The sequence below is a fragment of the Bidens hawaiensis genome, unplaced genomic scaffold, assembly GCF_021521415.1.
Source record: "Bidens hawaiensis isolate Kalapana, Puna unplaced genomic scaffold, B.hawaiensis_p1.1 tig00036742_1, whole genome shotgun sequence".
Lineage (NCBI taxonomy): Eukaryota > Viridiplantae > Streptophyta > Magnoliopsida > Asterales > Asteraceae > Bidens > Bidens hawaiensis.
The window spans coordinates 154,511-167,305 of NW_027496409.1; positions in this window are offsets into that span (position 1 = coordinate 154,511).

The window sequence follows — 12,795 nt, forward strand, 5'->3', positions numbered from 1 at the left end:
AAATAATAAAAAGATAAAAAAGATGGGCTACAACACCAATATAAAATCGTCCATCTACTAATTTAGCGTCACGTGCCAAAAACCGGTATTTAACTTGTACCGGATTGAGTAAAAAAATGGTACAACCGGTTGAACCGGGTTATACCGAGAGGTTAAACCGGTTAAATAGTTTATCTATAATTTCCTATAAATACAGCTTCAACTCCAAAAATAACCAAAAGTAAATTCTTCCATAACAAAAAATATTCCAAAAGTTAATCCATATTAAAAAAAATAATATAAAAGCACTCAATTTTAAAAAAATAGTCATAAGTTTACACGTTTGAAAGTTAATTGTTGGGTTAAAAGTAATTTTGAAAAAAATATGGGTCGCAAATATCAAAAATTTCTCAGACTTAGAACCGGTATGCCGGTAAAAACCGGTATTTTAGAAAAAAACTGCCGGTATGATGTTCTAGCAAACCGACAGTAAATATCGGGCTCAAACTACCGGCCTGTTGTGTTAAATCCGGTTCAACCGGACGGTTTGAACCGGTATTTAAAACACTGATCTTATTATACTATTAAAGCAATACGAGATATTCATATGTCATTCAACTAGCATGTCCACATAAGCTTTTAAGTCATCCGGTTTCCATCTATAGAACTGCCACATAATTCACTAATTAATGTTTTCTAGAATTATAACCTCACTAATTAATATTTTCTATAATTATTACCAACTATTTTCTTTCAAATTATTTAAAATCCGATTTTGACCACAATTTATTATTTATAACTGATTTTGTGTTCACTTTTTTAGTATGACTATTAATTTAGCAATTTAATGATTTATATATTTATACAGTTTCTCATTTCACAATTTATGCATACTTTTCCTACATCTTGTAGTTTTGTAGAGAACAAAGTAAATAATTCTTATAATATCTACATATATACATGGTTGCAAAAGTCGTTAGGCGCTCCCGAGGCGGTTGACCGGGGAGTTACGAGTACTCGGTCTAGAAGGAGAGTACTCGGACGTGGTAAATTATAAAGAAACTAATTTTTGGGACTTTATATATATGTCAAGTATCATAAACCTTCTAATATTTATAACAAAATACGTGAATATCAATATAAATAAATAGAAAGACCCAATTACAAATTTTGTCCTTTAAAAAAAGCCAAATTACGGTTCGTGTCCTTTCCTTGCAGGCGGTGTCTTTTAAACTTTTTTTTTCTACACGTTATGTCCTTTACGCTAACTGGGTTAGAAAAACTCAGTTAAATGCCCTCACGTGAGACGCATGTGAGGGCATTTTTGTCTTTTCACCACCTGCAACTTCTTCCTCTTTCTTCTTCATTTTTCTTCTTTATTATTATTTTTCTTCATTTTTCTTCTTCATTTTTCTTCTTTATTCATCCACTCCCACAATAACCACCACCAAACGCCGATTCACATCTCTTCCGACTCCCACATACTCCCAAACACCAATTCCCACCATGGATTCCGGTCTTCCCGCCGCCGTAGACGCCAGATCCGGCGGTAAAATATCAAAACGGAAACCAATTTCCGCCAGAACCACTCCGTACGACCGACCGGAACCCTCCAATTGGCGTAACGGCCTTCTTTTTCCGGCCAAAATCGTCGCCGGCGGTGCAAGTAAACTTATTTCGTCGATTTGGAGCCCTAAAACTTGGGGCTCAAATGGGTTGTCTTCAGAAACTGATTCCGATTCAGGTTTGTGTTCAAATTTGGGGCATTTTTGTGTTCAAACCCTTCACGTCATCCTTCCCAATAACCCACACCAAACCCTTAATCACCATCCGCCACCCAACCCCTAATTCATGAACGGCTCTGATTCAATACACGCACATCCACCAACGGCTCCATAGATTGATATATAAAAATTAGGGCTTGCAACTACAATGCAGATAATTGAGAATCAATAAGGGATTTGGGTTTGCAAACAGTGAAATGATTTAGGGTTTGGGTTTGGATCTTTAGTGGCCTCCCAAATCTCTATTCAATTTCAACCTTCTGCTGCCGGTGGAAATTAGTGGTCGCAACAGCAGGTGATGGGTGGTGATGGCGGTGGTGGCATGTGGTGGCTGGTTGGTGATGGTGGTAGTTCTGAATCTTATGAATGTTATAGAGAGAGAGAGAGAGTGAGTGAAGAAGATGAATGTTATAAGAGTGTGTTGGTAGGATGAAAGAAGAAAAATGAAGAAGAAAGAGGAAGAAGTTGCAGGTGGTGAAAAGACAAAAATGCCCTCACATGCGTCTCACGTGAGGGCATTTAACTGAGTTTTTCTAACCCAGTTAGCGTAAAGGACATAACGTGTAGAAAAAAAAAGTTTAAAGGACACCGCCTGCAAGGAAACTTAGAAAAGGACACGAACCGGTTTTTGGCTTTTTTTAAAGGACAAAATTTGTAATTCTGTCTAAATAGAAATACATCTTTAAATACTAAAGTATCTAAAATTTGAAAACGATTAATTAAAAAAATGATAGTCGTTCTTTAATGTTTTAAAAATATGAATTATGTTTAACTTTTTAAAGTCAAAATCGGCTCGAGTTAACTAAATCCAATTGTGACGGAGGTTGACCACTTTTGATTGATTCCAAGTAACTAGGCGGGGCCGTGGCACCATGCCTTATAGCGATTACTTGACGAGTACTCGGCCCCTAGTCGGGATTTTTACAACCATGCCTATACATATAACGTTTGAAATATTTTCCACCTGTGTATAGTACAGCCCAGTATCCTAGTAACAAATCGAAAGAAGAGCTAGCTCAATAATTGATCTAGTTATTAGTGTGTGTGTTGTGCTTCCCGATCCCCCTCTCCTTTCACAGATTTTGGCTCAGTATAAATTTGAACTTGATGTGTTTTCACATGCACCTCGTTTCTTCATTTTCTTCTTTGTTGTTCTGGACCATCGGTTTCAATAACCTGGTATTTTCGAATTTCGACAGTACCGGCTTTCTTCCCGAACAGCTCCATATTCCACCTAGAGAACATCCTTTTAGTTTATTTACATGTTAATTTGAACAACCATTTTATTCCGATATCTTATATATCAAAATGGCATTAAGCTAAAATAGAAGGGTGTAAATGGAAATGCAAGAGGAGTTGAGAGGATAGTGAAAGAAGAGGCTGACACGACGTTGACTCTTATTGTACGGACCGTATTTTTAGTCAGAAAGATATGTTCCCAAGAGATATCTCTCTTTCTCTCTCTCTCTCTCTTTCTAACCCGATTATTATATTATATATACCCTACTAATTAATATAATATGTTTTTTTAAATCAGTCTCGTTTTTATTTTTGGGGTTTCAAAAGAACCTGTACATGACTAGAAAACTCAAATCATTCGGATATATAGAGTCAGTTTTAGAAAATTTTCACAATTTGGAATGAGTATGAACATTTTACCCTTACCCACGTCAAAACCATACATATTATATAACTCTAAAATGTATGACAGATCTTTGTTAAAAACTTTAAGATACTAAAATTATAAAATTGTAACAAGTGTAACTAAATATAAATATAAGTCGTTTTACCTAAATCAGATCATGTGTCAGGTACCCGGGCATCACAATATATAGTTATTTCACCACTACATATAACCATGAATTAATACTAGAAAACCAAATCGTCTCACAGAATCAAAGGTACACAAGATGGGACACCCAAAAGTTCTTAAAGATGCCATATGGGCTAAACAACTACATCAAAACACCCCCAGTAATTGTATATTCTTTTAGTCTTTTAATAATATGGACTGATTGATTGGTAAGTCCTAAGTATTTTCTAATTACAATCTAAATATGTTATAATATATATGTGATGTACCGAACAATAATATAGACATCGTTAATTTTTTTGGAAAGGCAACACTTTTATAAATCTTATAGAAACTAATAGTAATATTATTTGTTCCATTTTTTTGCTTTTCATGCAGTTTTAAACATTGTTGATTAACAATTAACACTTTGATTAAGGATCTTAGAAAGCATATTGATAGAGCCTCCCTCCTTTCTAGTTCTTCAAATTGCCCCCTACTAAATGGAATTCTTTTGTTCAAAAAAATTTGAATATTATGGCTTGGAGGGTGCTTTGGGACCGATTGCCCACCAAATGGTATCTCAGTCGCCGTGCTTTTGATATTCAATCTATCTTTTGTCCATCTTGTAATAAGTATGAAGGTTGAGGACAATGATCATGTTTTTGGTTCATGTGATGTCGCTTCTAGGGGTTGGACATAGATTTTTTTGTGACGATACGGCCTAAAACTTTGATGCAGTTGTTTGATGGTGTGAAGATCAACACTAAGAAGAAAAGGCTTATTGAGGTGGTCATTTTCTCGACGTGGCGGGTGCTTTAGAGATATAAGAACACTTCCATCTTTCAACCATCCAAGCTAAGAAACGGAGAGATTTTTTACTCTATTTTATATTATTCGTATTTTTTGTATGCTCGTAGGAATCATAAAGTTTTATTTTCTTGGGACGAGTGGTTAAAAAACCCTCTCCGCTAGATGTAAGTTGTTTATTTTGTTTTCGGCTTCTTGCCGATTTCTTTATTTTTTATATAATCTATGCCGTTAAAAAATTAACACTTTGATTAATTTTATATATCAATTAAGTAAAAGTTGTATTTTGTTTGAGGTCAAAATAAATATATTTTCTACAATGTCTTATAGAAGTTATAATTTTGTTACAAAAATCGAATTATTCAAATTTTAGTCTTTTTGTATTAGAATTAGGATTCAAAATTCAAATAAAGCAAATTATAACATAAATAAATATGCATGTGTGTTTTAATTCAAAAATAAACAATATACAATTGAATTAGAATATTCTGTTTAATCAGCTTGAAAATCACACATATGGATCTGATTTGAAAACCGAATTTGAGATTCGGTTCGGATGCTAACCTAATCCAAAAATCCAGAAACTGAAATTTATTTCATTTGAATGTTCGGATTTAAGTTCGCTTAAATAGTTAAAACCTAAAGAAGCTTTCATTAAATATTATATGAACATAATTACATTACTGACACTCGTATAGATCCAATAACATAACCAAAAAATCACATAATAAAAAACAAATGCATTATTGGCAACAAAATAAAATAGTAAATGCTTATAACAATATCGGCACTCGTAAATGATGAAAACATTAACGAAACTTGTATAGCATAAGATTAAAAAATATATATATAGAAATACCAAAAAAACATATTTAAAAATGACGTTTACTCGGTATATATATAAAACTTGGACGTTACGGCGAGTTGACGCGAATTTGACGGGTGATGGCGAAAAGGTTCTACATCTTCCCTTATTAATGGTCATCATGTATCGGATGGGCTCGATAAATGGCATTGAACCGGGGATATTATGGGTGATTTCTCAATAAGGACTTTATGAGTTTCATGATATTTGATCGGGTAAAATAGATCCCAAAAAAGTGAATTCTTTTGTGCGGTAAGCCGGCTTGGATAGGATACCTATTAAAATGGGGTTGGGTTAAAGGAATATTTTGGTTAATACTACTATTTTGTGATGCTTGCGGGTCTAAGCTTGAATCCACAAATCATTTGCTAGTGGGATATTGTGGTCTAGGTGTGATGTAGGATATATTCAAATGCGGGTTGTTCGATCGAAGAAAAACTTAATTTTGCACAAAGAATGCCGGGTAGCAAGATGTTCGAGAGAATCACGTTGTGATTTGTATGGGTAGCTAAGAATGAAAGAATTTTTAAGGGGATAAACAAAATATTAGAGAATATTAAGGTGAATTCGTACCTATAGATTTAAAATAAGATGAAATTTAATTTTTCTTTCATTGAATGATAGATGTATTTTTAGTATTATCTTTGTATTGTCAGGGAAAAAGCTTATGGTGGCCCCGAGCTCTTTATTCGGTAGTGTAAATTTATTCATTTTCGTCCGAAAATTTTTGTACTTAGTTTAATTTAACCGTGTTTTAGCCTGGCAACTTTTATGCATATTGAGTCCAGATCCCCTTCATTTTCGTCAAAGCTTATCACTGGTTATTGTTACTCTTGATCTTAGCATCTTGCTTTGATGTTTGTATATTTTTATGAAAAGTGTCTTGCCGTTCAAAGAAAACAAAACAAAATGTTTGATTATCTTGATTGTTTAAAATTGTAAATCATAAATGTTTACCTGAAAGAAATATTACGTTCATTAGAAAATATACGAATATATCATTTTCCAGTTCAATATGTTGTATACATATATATATTTTTTATCACGTTCATACTTTTTTCATTATATATATACATATATATATATATATTAAATTATATATGTCTTGTAACTAGTTATCTTACTACTTTAATAAATAACTACTACTATATGCCACTTGTCACACCATCATCCATTCTCATACTTTTTAACTCATTTTCTTAAATATGGATACTACATGTGTCATTACTCACTCACTTTTTAACTCATTTTCTTAAATATGGATACTACATTTTCTTAAATATCTGGGTTTGGTAAGACCCATACCCATGAATTCGGGTCAAATGCATGAGAAGCCTCCATTTAAAAATCAAGCAAATCTGACGACTCCAAAAAAAGGGGGAGCGACCACATCGCGACACGTAGGATTTTTATATCTTCGTTTATATATATTATAGATAAAAAAAACTACCATTTTTGTCACTTGTCAATCTCATACCTCTCCTCACCTTTTTTTTCAACCAATTTCAATATATGATCCTTATCTTTTAAGTAATTTCAATATGTGAATTCAAGTTTATTTTTATTAGATGTAAATACTAATTGATTCATTCATTAACATTAATGGTAAAATAAGGAAATATCAAAATTGAAATTGCATGCCTGTAAAATAAAATTTGAAAGCCACATGTTGCAAATAAAAAAAAATAAATGTGCATTATTGTCGAAAAATTTGGATTTGTACGATAAACTACAAATTGATTTTAAGCTGGGATTCAAACAACAGTTCATAATTTTTTTTATATAAGATTGGTTTCTAATTTTGATTTAAAATTTTCTCATACGCATTTGAACTCTGGAAATGTGTATGTTCTTAATTTTCTACAAACATTTAGTATAAATATTACAAACATAAAGAATACATGTTATAATCTTGGTGTTTAGCATTAAATCATTGAAGCTGAATATTATAATTATAATTCATATGTATAACGATTTACTATATGAACTATCTGCCATCTATTTATATGCCTTTTTTGTGTAGTATAAAGAGTTTTAGCAATAAAAAAATCAATATTTAGTTTTCAATATTTTCTTTCATAACTCAGACCAAAATGCTTCAGAAACATACGTTTTATGACTTTATTTATACTTTTTTATACATTTAAATATATTTAATTTTATATCCTTTATAGGATAAATTACTTAATTAAAAGCATTTGATATTTTAAACCAATTTTTTTTTTCAATCCCATTCTATTATTTTCGTTTTCCAAAAATCATTTAGGATATTGAAACTTAGAATGTCTTTTTCATCAGTTATTTATATAATTCCAATATTATATTAACTTATTAATTTTGTTTTTATACAAATACAATGAATTGAGGTTGTGTTAGTGTTACATGTTGGTTAGTACATAATTAAAGTGTTTATTATGGTTTATATTAAAAACAATAAACAATCGATTCATAATATGTGGTATGAGAACAATCGACTTGGACTAAATCTTGATAACGCCAGCTGCTAATGCTTAACCTTTAATACCTAAAGATATATATGATTTTAAAACTAAAAGTTTATTTGGGTTAACCCGAAACCTAGAATTCGGACCCAAGAACCAACCAGAATTACTTCGGTTCAGGTTCGGGTTAGTATTTTCTTGGGTTCAACTTTCTCGGGTCGGGTTAGTTTGGGTTCGGGTACGGGTTTTCTTGGATTGGGTTTCAGGTTATGGGCAGATGTTCTCAAATGACATCATACTAATTGATTAAAAGCTATGATATTTTATGTGTATGAATATCTTTTTTATTAGTTTCATGGATATATTATTATTTATCTAGAGTTGGCATGTACTTGGAGAACCATTTTTGATTTTTTGTCACACAGAGAACTATGCGTGACTATATAAAGAGTTATAAACAGATCTATATGTTATCTTATTAAGAGTTACAAGCAGACATTGACTACAAAATTTTAATTTTTTGATAAACAATGTATATATATCTACTAATACAATCACAAATGTAATGTAAAATGAGGTTTTTACTTATTGTAACATATTTGTGTAATTTTAGTTATGTAATTTCTGTAATTTTAATGTAAATTATAATTGTATTAACAATATATAATCAATTTGTTGATTGTATTTCACTTAATGGTTAAAATTTAAAATTTTAATCAATTACCCGTGTAATACACGGGCCTCAAACTAGTTATATAATAAAAGTATATATTCACGTTCACAAAGAACTGTCTTTGAATTTACGAGCGTGACTATTTTTTAGGGACAAATAAAAATGGACACATGAAAAAACACCAACTCAACAAAATAAAAATCTAGTGTAAATAGAAGTACAAAGGGGCTAGGTTTATTGTGTTGTTGACTATTGAGCATGTGTCAACATGTGTTAGCGAACACATGCAAAATGATAGCCTTATTTAATTCATAAAAACACCAACTCAACAAAACAAAAAAATCTAATGTAAATAAAAGTACAAAGGGGCTAGGTTTATTATGTTATTGACCATTGAGCATGTGTTAGCGAACACATGCGGAATGATAACCTTATTTAATTCATCAATTACTTAAGCATAAATGATAACCTTATTCAGCTATATGTCCTTCAAGAGTCGAAACATTCTATGCACTCATTCATTCCCAGTGCTCTATAAAATAATACAAGTAGATCGATTGAGCACAAATGGATCAACAAGTGTGTAGACCACTGCGCATACTTGTAACAATTTCCTTGATGATATCTGTAATAAAGGGGTGACAAGGAGATACATATGCGATGTCTTGATTGAGACTTATGAGAGTGAACCTTCATAAATACAAGTAGAACAAACACAAAAGGTATTAAAGTTGTCACTTTGTATGAGTTTCTATAGATCTCTTCACCATTCAATTATTGTTGCCCATACGAGATTATACAGTTTGGTCATTGTAAATCTGTAACTGGGTCACAAAGTAAAACTAAAAAAATAAAATCATTTAGTTTGTGTTGCCCGTGTTAGATTATATAGTTTTCTTGATGATGTTTATATTCAACTTGTGTTGCCGTTAGTTCTCTTGTGATCATTTAGTTTCAGTTGCCAAGTGAGATTTTACGTTTTTCTTTACATTGTAACCCGGTCATACAGTCTTCCGTCATTATAACTAGGTCGTACAGTAGAAGTAACAATATATATTTATTCAGTTCGTGTAACCCATGTGAGACTTTATCGTTATTTTAATCCTTCAATTTTAGATGGCCTGAGTGAGATTCTACACTTTTGTTAGTCGTTGTAAGGTGGTTGTAACTCAGTCCTAGTGTCAAACTAACAAACAAAAATAAATAAATAAAAATAAAGGTGTCATATTAGAAGTAGGGTGATGCCAATAAATAAACATCTTTCAACGATACGGTGAAATTTTAAATTAACATGGACCTCATCAAAAGGCTAGATAGTTTGTCAACATATGACACTTCAATCATGCAACCACACAGATAAACGACAAGCGACATATCATGTGTCAAAACAATTATATCAACGGTTGGTATATCAACACAACAAAGAACATCACTACAATGACATGTTTATATTTTAGTACGTCTTTGATCCATTTTATATTATAAAGTTCAAATGTTGACAGAACAAAATCCCCAACATACCAAGTGTTACTAAATCAAAAGAAATAGAGCTTATTGAAATAACTATAATTTCAAAGCGAATTAGAGGTTAAAAATCCAAAGTATGTCTCGTTGGCTGATAATAATCTATAATAACAATTTCTCCAAGGGAAATACTAGCTTTCGAATAGCAATCGATCCATCCCAACAAACAATTGACTTATTTTTTATTCCAATCGAAATGTTTTGAAATGCAAAAATGAAAAATAGACGTTACTTCTCCGTTATAGACCGAGTCTTGGCTAGTGAAAGTGAGAATTAGTATAATCATCAGTCAAATCATCGGTATGTATTAACATTGGTCAGTGAGTTTGTGAGTTTTAAACTAATAAAATCCGATTTTAAAGATTACAGATTTATAAGTATTTAAATGGTGAAAGCTATATATGATATACAAACCAAATTATGCGTGCGTGAGTGAGTGTGTGTGTGTGTTAATTTAAGAAAATAATTTGATAATTCTGTTAATTTGATTGCAAGCACCATAAACACGGCTCTTCAAAAAAGTGTCGATTTCGACCCATTTGCTTGTTGACGGGTCAATTTGACATGTGTTCTATCTAACATGGGTCAGTTACAAAATCAGCTAAGAATACGGAACCTGTCAAACGCTCAAATTCTGTTTTTAATACATATGGCCCGACCCGTACTAGAAATGAGTTGTTTCGAATCCAAGCCCGTCTTCACCCAACCCGCCCATTTGTCTCCTCCAAAAATACACGTTAATCAATAGAGGAAAGGATTCAACCAAGATATAGATTATAGAGTCAACAAAACTTACTTTGGTCTGTCTTGTAATGTCACCAATGACTTCAAAACACCGGGACCAATCTTGTCAGCAAGAACACCTTGTTCCGATATCAAAAAAGACTTCTCCTTTACGTAACTTTGCAGTTTCTTAACATCATAATCAAGCCTCATTTGATGTACAAATTTAAAACTCATTTATTAGTTAATAAATGCAAAACACATGTTGATTAAAAACATAATGGATATGATAAAATGGTACTATTGAGAAACATTGATAAGACTAGTCTTTCATCAGACCAGACCTGTATTATTGATGATAGCAGTTATTTGGCATGTATGTCGGTAGTGGGTCGTTTCTATACATGGTAAACATAGTGATACATCTTAAATCAACTTTGCCTGGTGTGAAAAATACAAGTTAAATAAGTGGGCCATCACATTCATGAAGGTCTGTGTGTACTAAAGGAAGCATAATTTCTACAAGAACATGCACCACTTACAAAGAGGGTTCAAACGTTAAATATTGTATTATGAGATGATCTAGCAAGGAGTTAAAATTAGTTAGTGCCATGAGAAAATAAACAATGGCATAGCCTGATAGACGCTTTATTATTCGGTACGCTACAGCAATCAACTATTTGATCAAAGCCCATAATTATGAAACTCACATTCACTATCAGCCTACAAATGTGTTGTGTAACAATTATATTGAAGCGGAGAAACAGAAGAGAATTAAGAAGCTTTGTGGGAATTCAACTTCTGCATACGTCAACTAGTATGGGTTATAAACTAATTCAAACACTAACACACTAACCATTATAACTTTAAACTAACTGAGTCAAATAACTAAATATAGAGTCCAAGAAGACACTCTTGAATGTGCGTGAATGTTGTTACGTGGACATGGGAATGCTACAAGAGTAAGGTTGCATGTAACAAATTACATAAACCAACAAATAGTTTGCACGCACAATTGTTAAAAAATTTAATAAATAAATACGCAAAAAAAAACTGGAATAACATCTAAATGTAGTAGTAATTAGAATGGAGGGGAGATCCCTTAGTATACACTAGAAAGAAACCAGAAACCTTAAGAGATGCCTATCTTGGTCCCGTAGGCTAAGCACAAATAAAGTAATAATTATAATTAACAATATCTAATTGTAATTAATGAACAAAAAATACAGTTCCACTTAATATATGTTATGATGATACAAGATCGAATTCATTGTTTCATCGATGCCCACATTAAAGATAGAAAAAATTGAGGTAGATACAAATTGACTATATTGATTTGCATTTTTTTCTTGCAATAACACATATTTGTTGAAAAAATTCCTCTAAGAGGCTTAATTGAGTTGATGCAATCAGTAAATTCAGAGTTCCAACAAGAAACATGTTTTCGATTTTATTGAATCAGGTCAATAATCATATCATCCATGTTTTTCAGTTTTTCTTATATGATCAGAAGCTTTAGCAAAAATGTGAAGTCTGTGAACAATCAAAACCAACTGCACAACAACTCTGTTGCAACCAACTGAACCGAAGTATATAGGCTACAACTGAAAAGATATCCAACCTAACTTACTTTTAGCACTATCACTAAATTATTAAAAAATTTCAAAGCATATAGGCTACAAAACAGAGGCTTATAATAGTGATTTCTGAATATAATGAAAAAAGTAAATGATCAGTGCGCCTAGGTTAGCTTTAAGCAGCCCTAACTAAATGTCTAAATGATAAGAAAACTAGGCATGGTGATTAAGTTTAATGATGGTTGTAACTTTATAATGATAGGTTAAATTGTTAAAACCAAGATACCTTTCTCCAAAATCGTATGAGCGGCATGAAACAGAACCCGAGCATACACATCAGTTCCAGAAAACATCATCTGTGTTTTTTCCTTAGATTCATTATTCCCACAAGTTGCACAAATCTCCTTCACAAAAGACCTTGATTTATCAATTTCCTTCATCACCAACTCAAAAGGTGAAAAAACGCTTGTTTTCATGGTCCGAGCTCGCTTCCTTAATGCAGTCAATGCTTCTCGGTTCCCATTTCTCGTTCTATCATTCTCAACTAACTGTTATTACAAAACTATAAAATTGTGAAGCATGAGAAAATAATAAACTTATAGTGATGAAAGCATGTTTTTAGTTACC